This window comes from Teleopsis dalmanni, chromosome 1, assembly GCF_002237135.1.
Source record: "Teleopsis dalmanni isolate 2A chromosome 1, ASM223713v2, whole genome shotgun sequence".
In the NCBI taxonomy this organism is placed as follows: Eukaryota; Metazoa; Arthropoda; class Insecta; order Diptera; family Diopsidae; genus Teleopsis; species Teleopsis dalmanni.
The window spans coordinates 228360598-228372580 of NC_051846.1; the positions used below are offsets into that span (position 1 = coordinate 228360598).

At 31.9% G+C, this 11983-nt stretch overlaps 1 pseudogene; it reads left to right on the forward strand.

Annotated features, from left to right (window-relative positions):
- LOC119667601 overlaps positions 1-9566 on the forward strand; it is a 26894-nt pseudogene extending 17328 nt beyond the window's left edge.
- The last annotated feature ends 2417 nt before the right edge of the window (positions 9567-11983 follow it).

The window sequence follows — 11983 nt, forward strand, 5'->3', positions numbered from 1 at the left end:
ACAACGAAGGTATTGAAAATCCACACTACCCACATTACGCAATGGGTTAATTACTAAAAGCCAAAGCTATCAAAAATAATCTGAAAAAGATTTAATACTATAAGATATTACGCTAAAGTAATGGCAAGCTTTTAGTAATATAAAGACCTTTTACCCACGGAAAGATATTGTTCTATAACAGAAGTTAATGTTTAACTAACTCAAGTCCCGACGCATTGACGCTGTCCCAGCATCTTAACAAACATCCGTCAAGTTATAGACGAGTTATTATCAGTTATGTACCTATAAGCCATCAAAAATTATCTGAAATAGATTGATTACTATTAGATATCGCACTGAACTAATGACACGGTTTTAGCAATGACAAGGTAGCAGACGTTAGGGTCTAACTAATTTAAGTTTGAGTTCAAGATCAGCTCACAGTTTTAAACTAAGATATTTGGGAAATTTATATCTCCTGAAAAATTTGAAGATCACATCTTTCAATTTCAGTATAGCAATGTGACTACAACTTATTTTTGCAAATCTCAACAAATTCGATGGCATGGTTACCTTATACAAATGCTCAATGACATCACAGTTTAATAGTCTCTAAAGAAAAATAAGATATATACCGAAGCTATAAAATTAAGTTAATTAATTGTGCGTATTATAGAAACATTGTGAAAGACGTTCTGACTCCTTGGATCGCAATGGTTTGTCATACCCGTAGATAAAAATGATGAATGAAGATAAACAAATAAACAAAGCAAAATTTTCTTCGATTGGAATATCATTTAACCAATTTACTCTAAATTAATTCCATTAAAAAAATTTTAATTTTTTTACGAAGTTCAAAGGTAACACTACTTTTGTGTATTTTAATTTTTTCGTCTATTTCAACTAAACATTTATTTAAAAACATTTTTTTCCGAATGGATCATATTAGGTTGTTCTCTAAGTTTGCGATATGATATGAAAAACGGATTTTCAGTTGTGAGTTTATTTATTAGTAATATCTTTCTAAAGTTCGAAATTTATATTTCAACGATTGTTTAATTTATAGATCCCATCTCTGTGACAGTTGTGGGCTAATACCACTTCGTTTGATAAAAATCGTTTTTTATGAAACCATTTTCTTTTTCAGTCTTTTTCTTTCTAAGACCTGTACTTTTAACAAGCGAGTCCACTTATAATCCACTTTTTATCATTGCTTTTGAAGCTTTTTTTTATATTAAAAGCTAATCACTGAGGGATATATAATTTTTTCTATACAATTACATGTCAATTATAAATAGTTTGTAACCAAAGGATAGTTTGATCTGTGAGATTAAAAAGAAATTTTGAGAACGTGCTAACATAAGACAAGTCAATGAAATGGTGTCGTTGGTTAAGTCCTACAATAGACGAAGAGATAGAATACCGCTTCGTTATTGAACAAGCTAGCATGATTATAATCGATTTGAAATGATTTGAGGTTTTGTTTGTTTGTTTACCAAGATGATTCTGAAGTATTATTTCCATTATATATGAATAGATGGTGCAACGGTGACTTATTCAATAACTTCGGTTTACTAAAATTGATGTGAGCTTTTATTTACTAAGTAAGCAATTGGTTTTAATAGCTACTATCCTAAAATTTTACGTTTTTATATATAATATATATTTACTCATACACACATGTACACTGATGCGATTTTTTTTGTAATCTCATACTTAAACAGCTTGTAAAGCAGAACACTAAAGTATCTATAAAAAGTGTGTAATACAACTGAAATCATTATATCTCATTAATTATTCATGCGTATTCTTTTGAAAAGTAAAGTAAGTTGTATATAAAAAACTTTGCGCATTAAAAATGGGAAGCATTATGCAAATGGCTAATAAATTAAAATCATGAGCTGTAGCATGTAAAACTTCTAAAAAAATTATTTGCAATAAAAAAGATTGAATTGAATTGTATCACAAAGGATATTTGCTTAACAAAGAGTTTAACGTTGATGACAGTAAAATAATAAAGTTGATATGCCATTGTATGAAAATCGCAATGAAAACTGAAACTCATTAAAATAATAATCGTATGAATTTTAGCAAATTATATTTATAGTCCAGGCATCAAAGTACTATATATGTATGTATATGGTATTTGTGCATATAAAAAATATAATTTTGAACAAATGCACACAATGACAGTCTCATATATGTATATAGTAAATATATTTAACGACAACTTTGACAACAGCAATAACAACATGTGTAAATATAGTCTACAAAAATTTTGACATTTATTGTTGTCAAATAATTGTTTACCATATATACTATATATACGTGGGGATGCATAAACTTTAGTTATTGTAATTTGACTTTAAAAGTATCGCATAATTGAACATTTTTGCTACTCCGCGGCTTATTCAAACTTATTCGAAATTGTTATAAAAATAATAAAGGAATTATTTTTGTGGCGCATGTAGTTTGAAATTTGTTATATGTTATGCGAATTAAATTAATGATCTTTCTAGTTCATAAAATTCGTTGAAATATCAAAGCAAATGTCAAAGTTTTCACACATACTCTGTCGCAAAAATTGAATACGATACGCACTTATACCATATAGAGAGGACGTAAGGGTGCAAAGTACGAAGTGGTTACCATTTGTGATTCATAAAATATGAGTATTCATAGAAAACAATTCAGTTACACACATTTCCGGTGAGTGTGTTCGAATTTGAATTGGTATACGGATTATGGGTGGATTCATGAATATGGCTTGAATGTTATTCTCAACGTTTGAACGTTTGAACGATTGTCTATTGAATTGTAACAAATTGTATGTCATAAAAAACTGTTTACTATAATATATTATTATTATTATTTACATTATGACAGAATGAGTTTTGAAAATACTAATAAGATTTAACCGCGAATTTTAAAGAATTTATTTTGATATAGTTGACAAAATTTTTTTTTAAATTTATTGACTTTGTTAAAATTAATATCACATACACAAACAAATTTACATTAGTAACGAAAAGAAATGTTGAATAACAAATCAGATGAGGTTACACTTATACATTAAGCGAATCGAAGATGCCAGGGTAGACCATTCACTTAGTAAACCATATTACCAGAACAGCGTTATGTTGCATTATGCGGGCTTCACTATATATTTCGAAACGATTTAAAACAAATTTAAGAAATGTTTAATCACACTGACTATACTGTGTAGAATTCGGCAGTACCTCGCTTTTCTAATCAACTCATACAAATCTTTTCTAAAATCTTGTCAAATTTTAGCTGGTGTAGATGCCGAGTAAGAAGCAAAAGAAATAACAACGAGCAACAAAAATATATTGTCACAATTTCACTGACTCGCCATCTACACGGGCAATATTTTGGCAAGTTTTTTATGTTCAAGAGTAAAAATTTAATTTAATTTTTAAATTTTGTCTATGAACAAAATTTTTATGATAGAAAAAAAATCGTGGTGTTTACAAAATTTAGCCAAAATATACCCAGTGTTGATGCCGGATAAATAAAGCTGTGTTTAAAATGCAATGCTTTTACGCAAAATGCAGTTGTAAAAACAATACAAATATAAATAAATGAAACAAAAAAGAGTATATATAATTAAGATACGATATTATCATATAAGATATTATCACATTCACATGAAGTACTTAGTGTCGATTTAATATCTGATTACATAGCAATATAATTGATGTATTGAGGGGTAGAAGCTCTCAAGACTACTAACGGGTCTGAATATGAACAATAGATTTATATATATCACGACACAAAAGATACACTATATAAGATGGATAGTGAAGGAGGCTCATGTCACATTGCTTATATATGATAAGGAATTAATTTACATTAATAAGTATGTCGAGGTCCGGAATATTTCAAAACTAGAAAATCAAAAAATCAGTTAGGGAGAAATAGGTAGGTAAAGGATTAATTAGAAGTTAGAGTTTTATAAAAATTTGTCTATGCTGGTTTCATCTAAATCTGTTAGATGTAATATTCATCAAGAGATATTTTGTATTTCTTAATACATATGGATTCATCGTTAAAACTTTAATGGGCTAGTTCTGTAAATAATTTATATTAGTTATGAATCAGAGATATTTTGTATTTATTAATAAATATGGATTCATCGTTAAAACTTTAATGGGCTAGTTCTGTAAACAATTAATTTTAGTTATGAACAAGCACCTAAAACTGATAGGTACGATACATTTTATACAGCGGTATATATACCATTAGTTCTCAACCAAAACCACAAAAAACTCATATGTAGATGGTCAAAGCCAATCACAAAATCAGCAATGGCTTTAAATTTCAGAAAATCGTTTTTTCTTACATTGGAGCACGATTTACACCACGCAATTCCCTTATTTAATATATTTTAGAAAGCTTTGGCTACCAATGCTTCTAAGTGGAACATACAATGGAAAAGGTTGGAAAAATTTGTAACATTGAAATTTAACGTGTCCGAGTTTCAAACTACAACGCAAGAGGTTAACAGACCTAACTGGATCTCTAGTATCACCATAATATTTTGAGTTGAACTTAAGAGAAATTCATGCAACTTTATGATATTGTTATTTAATTAACTTTGGTTGTTAGCAACTTTACCTACCTCGGTGCGCTGATTAGCAACAATAATGATTGCAGAATCGCAATAAGAAATAGAATACAAGCAGAAAATAGATGTTTTTACAAATATTTAGACTTAATGAAATCAAGACTACTATCCAAGGAAAGTAAGCTACAAATGTACAAGACAATAATAAGACCGGTAGCTACATATGGTTCAGAAACATGGGCAATGACGAAGGCGAACGAAGAAGCTTTAAATATTTAAAAAAAAAAATAGTTCGCCAAGTCTACGGGCCAATCCAAATTGATGCAGAAACTTTTCAAGGACGAACAAATAATGAAATTGAAGAACTGCTTAGAAACGAAAATATAGTGAGATACATTAAGTCGCAAAGTTTGCAATGGGCTGCTCATGTAATAAGAATGGGGTGGGGAGAAAGCCGAATAGCATATTCAGCGTAAAGCCTATGACAAGGCTTTGCAGAGATAGGCCAAGAACAAGATGGAATGCACAGAGCCACAGAGATAGGCCAAGAACAAGATGGAATGAGAACGTGTGTGGTGATGCAAGTACGATTTGAGTACTGAACTGAAAGAAAGTAGCAGAAGATAGGGACAGATGGAGGCCGATTGTGAGGTAGGCTAAGGTTCATACTGGACTGTATGTAGTGCCAAATAAGAAGAAGAGAATTAACTTTCTCCTTCTCTTAATGATATACCATAATGCATTAAAATATATAAAAAACATGTTTAATACTTTTGCAAAGGTGTTAAAAAGATTTCAGTGTTAATATTGTTTAATATTCCATTGAAAGTTATGTTTTCATTTTAATAGAAATATTTTTTTAATTTTTTAATATGCTTTTAAAAATTATTTTTACATAAAATACGCTTTCTGTATATATCTTTATATATTCACTTATATTAATTTTTTAGTTGACAGACACTCATTCTATTCTTCATATTAGTTTTTTACTGAGCTTTCATCATTGTATCTCTTATCCGAATGCTCTTTGCTGTTAAAGTTATTTTCTGTTTGTTGATTTGTTTGCGTTGCCACTTGAGTTGATAGCTGAGAGTTAACTTTAACCCTCACGATTTGTTTTCGTTCCTTCACAGATTGTTCAGTTCATTTGTTTCCATACACATATTCTTCTCATGTTAGTCTTTCATATTTTTCCACAGCGATTCATGGCATATCAACACGCTTATTTCATATTTACACATGATTTACTTTGAAGTGGGTGTGTTTGTGCTTTTCCTGAATTTTCCAGCAGCTATGAGTAAGTTGGCACTGGCATTGTCTTTACGTCATGACATCACGGATGATTTGTCAAAAACTTTATCGTCATTTCGTTAGATTATTAGCATGACAAAATGTAACAAATTTAATATCAAATAATTTAAGCTAGAATTCGTTTGTGATACTTTATTTGATGTTGATACCTTGTTTAATGAGATTAATAAATTATAATTTTAAGCAAATAGTTTCGATCCACGTGAATTTAAAAATAAAATATATTTGCGCAAAGCAGCCGTTAACGAACTGATTGCCTTATGCATCACATTTGATTTTAATTATTTTTAAATTTAGTTAAATTACTCAACGTGAACACATATTAAACAGCTCGCATACATTCACTAATTGCAAATGACCTCAGGTCATTAAATTTCGGTTCATTGAACCGCTTAAATATCTAGTTAACCGTTTTGTTCATTAAAGCCATATTAAAATTTTTAAAGTTTTAACATTTTTTTTTGTTATTTTTAAGTGAATTAAAATAATTTGTACCCACTTATCACTTTTAGAGCATTGATATGAACCACTTCTTTAATTTGTTAATGCTTCAATTTCTTTTATTAGATTTACACAAAAATTAAACTTATTGCACTTGACCGTGAAATCTAAATTTTACGCAAAAATTAATAACAAAATATATTGTATCTAACACAATCAGATAACAAAACACAAAAATTAACTATTCAATTTCAATAATTTTTGAGGTACTTGACAAAGTTGAGCGAAAAATTGTTCCGCACAACGATTTGATGTGCAGCGTTAAGACCGCGCAACAAGTTTCCAACCAACATGCGATGAGGTGTTAATATCGCCAGACGAGGTACTTGAGGGCTCAAGTGGCGCATGGTTCGTTCGTGCTTTGATTGTGTAAATAGTTACCAATGCAGTGGTTAGACTGAATTTTGTGTGTGCACAATTATATATCCGCATTGGTTCACACTGCCACCTCTAATTACATATGTGTGAATGGATCCATTTGTATGAATGGCAACTACGAAAAGCTTCACAATATGTCTTTATACACATTTTTATTCAACAAGTATTTGACAATTAGTTGTATAAATAGTTAAACCAACTGCTGTTGCAAATCATTCCTAAAATAGTCTTTATCATTTTAACCTTAAGCAAGAAGAACTATTCGGAATGGTGAGTAATTTACTAAGAATGCAATCTACAGGATACAATACTAATTTACCAATACAAAATATTTCAGAGAATCTTTATTGCGTGCATATTCATTGCCGCAGCGACGGCTGCAGTTATTCCAAATGACGGCTTAAGGCAACGTCGAGATGTTTCGGAGCTTTCAGTTGCACATAATTATTTACCACCAAATGCGGATATCGTTACGGAAATTCCAGCAGAAAATGAACAAAATACTGCTGTGCTTGCCGACGATGGATATGTGTATAAAACCGTAAGACGTTTAAGATACAGACAACGTAGAGATGTATCTGAAATTGCTCCAGATTATTTGCCATCAGTTCAAGAAAAAGTTGCTTCTAAATATTTGCCACCAGCAGAAGAATCTGCTACTGAACCAGCATTAGAAACAGAGGATAGTCAAGATACCGCAGTACTTGGAAAAGACGGATACCAATACAAAACAGTACGTCGTCTCAAATATAGACATCGTCGTGATGTTTCCGAAATTTCTTCAGAATATTTACCACCCAAAGAAGAAAAAGATGTATCAGAATATTTACCACCAGCAGAAGAATCTGCTACTGAACCAGCTTTAGAAACAGAGGATAGTCAAGATACCGCAGTACTTGGAAAAGACGGATACCAATACAAAACAGTACGTCGTCTCAAATATAGACATCGTCGTGATGTTTCCGAAATTGCTCCAGAATATTTACCACCCAAAGAAGAAAAAGATGTATCAGAATATTTACCACCAGCAGAAGAATCTGCTACTGAGCCGCATTGAAAACTGAGGAGAGTCAAGATACAGCTGTACTTGGAAAAGACGGATACCAATACAAAACAGTACGTCGTCTCAAATATAGACATCGTAGAGATGTTTCCGAAATTGCTCCAGAATATTTACCACCAACTGAAGAAAAAGCTGCATCAGAATATTTACCACCAACTGAAGAGTCTGCTACTGAAGCCGCATTGAAAACCGAGGAGAGCCAAGATACAGCAGTGCTTGGTGAAGATGGTTACCAATACAAGTCGAGATGTTTCTGAAATTGTTCCAGAATATTTACCACCAACTGAAGAAAAAGCTGCATCAGAATACTTACCACCAGCAGAAGAATCTGCTACTGAACCTGCATTGAAAACTGAGGAGAGTCAAGATACAGCAGTGCTTGGTGAAGATGGTTACCAATATAAAACAGTTCGTCGTCTTAAATATAGACATCGTCGAGATTCTGAAATTGCTTCTGAATATTTACCACCAACTGAAGAAAAAGCTGCATCAGAATATTTACCACCAGCAGAAGAATCTGCTACTGAACCAGCTTTAGAAACAGAGGATAGTCAAGATACCGCAGTAGTTGGAAAAGACGGATACCAATACAAAACAATACGTCGTCTCAAATATAGACATCGTCGAGATGTTTCTGAAATTGCTCCAGAATATTTACCACCAACTGAAGAAAAAGCTGTATCAGAATATCTACCACCAACTGAAGAATCTGCTACTGAACCTGCATTGAAAACTGAGGAGAGCCAAGATACAGCAGTGCTTGGTGAAGATGGTTACCAATATAAAACAGTTCGTCGTCTTAAATATAGACATCGTCGAGATGTTTCCGAAATTGCTCCAGAATATTTACCACCAACTGAAGAAAATGCTGCATCAGAATATTTACCACCAGCAGAAGAATCTGTAACTGAACCTGCATTGCAAACCGAGGAGAGTCAAGATACAGCAGTGCTTGGTGAAGATGGTTACCAATACAAAACAGTACGTCGTCTTAAATATAGACATCGTCGAGATGTTTCTGAAATTGCCCCAGAATATTTACCACCAACTGAAGAAAAAGCTGCATCAGAATATTTACCACCAACTGAAGAGTCTGCTACTGAAGCCGCATTGAAAACTGAGGAGAGTCAAGATACAGCAGTGCTTGGTGAAGATGGTTACCAATACAAAACAGTTCGTCGTCTTAAATACAGACATCGTCGAGATGTTTCTGAAATTGTTCCAGAATATTTACCACCAACTGAAGAAAATGCTGCATCAGAATATTTACCACCAACTGAAGAATCTGTAACTGAACCTGCATTGCAAACCAAGGAGAGCCAAGATACAGCAGTGTTTGGTGAAGATGGTTACCAATACAAAACAGTACGTCGTCTTAAATATAGACATCGTCGAGATGTTTCTGAAATTGCTTCAGAATATTTACCACCAACTGAAGAAAAAACTGTATCAGAATATTTACCACCAACAGAAGAATCTGCTACTGAAGCTGCATTGAAAATTGAAGAGAGTCAAGATACAGCAGTGCTTGGTGAAGATGGTTACCAATATAAAACAGTACGTCGTCTTAAATATAGACATCGTAGAGATGTTTCTGAAATCGCTTCGGAATATGTGCCACCTGTTGAGACTGAATATTTACCACCAACGGAAACTGAGTCTGTTATTGTGGATGCACCCCAAGAAAGTGCAAGTTTGACTAAAGACGGGTACCAGTATAAAACAATTAAGAAAATTAAGTATTAGAAGTAGGCAATTTTATTGAACTGTGAATTAGATACATCAATCAATTTAGGCAAAAAATAAATATATTTAAAAAATTTATTCGTATTATTTTAAAAAAATTGTTTAGTTATTACTTGAAGTTTATGACTATAATCGGAACTCTAATCCTAACAACTGCACTGATTTTCAACAAAATTATTAGTTGTTGTATATTAATATTGTAGTTTCGGATGTCAGAGGTTGCGATGTTAAATGGCATTTGAACTGTTTGCTTATAAATTTTCTATTATCAGAACACCTAAGTAATTGTTTAGTTTGTACAATTAAAGTTTGCTCTACGGAGCAAGTGTTCGACTGGTAAAGAAGCATATGTTAACATGCAGGTTTACTGCCTCAACGTATTTTCAGCTAAGATAGGTAATAATAATTTATTGAACCTTGAGTAGCAGCATAAGGTTCAAAACACTTCGTTCGCAGTGCCTGCAAACCTAATATGATTTATAGCTCTTTTGGGTGAAAGAAAAGTGTGGGCGTTGATGTTGAGTAAACATAACTCTTAAGCAAGCTGCGTGCAGGGTCTGCAATGAAATCTTTAAATAAGTTGCGGTATTGGGGACGTAAACTTTCACTCCAACAGAATGGAAGACAAATTGAGAGCTTTAAAGTGTGCCATGCTGGGTAGGCTTGAAAGGATATATTTGAGATCGTAAACGTGTTCGGATTAAAAAGGAAAGAGGAAAGGAAGCACAAAATATATGGGCAAATAAAAATAAATCACTTGTATCTATTATTATGTTTGTGTGTATGAGCCAAAAGTTTTTATCTTCCCTTGCACATACTGAAGTACATAGAATCTATTGGTTTTAACCGCCGCGTTGCTCATATTTTTGTATGTTAATAGCTCATCAAAATCCAACTCATATGCACGTGTTTAATTTGATTGTTAACTAAAATTTATATATCTTAGTATGAGTTTTCGTCTCGCCTTCTTTTCGAGCACATGATATCCGATATACTTCCGATATTTCCTGTGATTGTAGTTGTTGTCGGCATTTGTCAGCGTATCCGGTATGAAGTGTTTTGTTGCCATTTTCAAAATAATGTTCTTCGTTGTGCTTGAAAATATATTAGAACTTTTCTCATTTTTATGGAATTGAAAGGAGAAATAATTTGAAACTGATTTATGTCTATCGACTTTTGTTTGTATTTGTATATCGGTCCACTGGTGATATATCATAAGCATGAAAGGATGTGATAAAAAGAGATGTAGCGATTTTGCTTGATTTTATATTTTTGTTTTTATTAATAAGTTATAGTTGTTTTATGGAAATTAGAAAGCCGTCAAGTTGTCTTTGGTAATTATTTTATTATATTATTGCATCGTATTATTGTATTGTATTATTGAATTGTGCTATTATTTTAATATATGTATTAGAATAATATTTATTTAAGTGAAAATAGAATATAAGTAGGTAATATTACGTTACTCTTGATTAGCGTCTAAATAAAATAATTTGTGTAGTATGTTGAGAAAAAAATGTTATTAATCAATCTTAGTCTTCATTCTGTGTCTTTTGTATATGCTATTAAGCATTTTAGTTAAAATATAGTTATAGTGTTTATCCTAAAAGTTTCTACAGTGACGTACGTATTATGCTTGTTTTTGTAAATATTTTAAAACAACGCTTTTTTTAACAATAATTTTTTTACTATATCGTTTGATTTCTATCAACTATATTAAACAGCTGTTAAGTAATTTAACTGTCATCTAACGATGTATCCTAAAACATATACTATTTCGAACCGTTTCTGATTTGGTAACATGACTGTGTCGTACTTTTTTAAAAATGAAAAAATTTAAAGTATTACCACAATGGTGTACTGGAAATAATATTGAACCATGACTCTTTTTTTTTTATATGTTGGTGAACTTTATTCAGACGATTTTTGAATTCCAGAAAACTGTATTATATTTTATATTGTGTTATCAGTGAGTTATTAAAGCAAATGTTCGATGTTATTATATTGTCTTCAATATCTTAAGCCATATTTTGGTGAACTGCTTTGGTGGTGTTCTTGTTCTGGCATATAAGCAAGGTTTTTATGTGACTTTAGCTAACCTAACAAATAATATATGTGTTCTGATAAAAATATAAGTATTTTTAACATTTACAGTAACAGCAGGGATACACAGAAAGGCACTGCGAACGTATTTTTTCAACATTTCTTTGCACCAATCTATACGAGCCTTTTATTGAGCGATTGTCAAATTGTGTGGGATCCAATGAGAACAAACCTTTGTTACGGTCAGGTGTTCATGCAATATCAAATGTATGCTGTTGGGAGAAATGCCTAAGGATGCCTCTATCTCACGGTATGCCACATGACGATCTTGCATTATCAGTTCACGCACGGTATCAATGTTGTCTGGCACAACG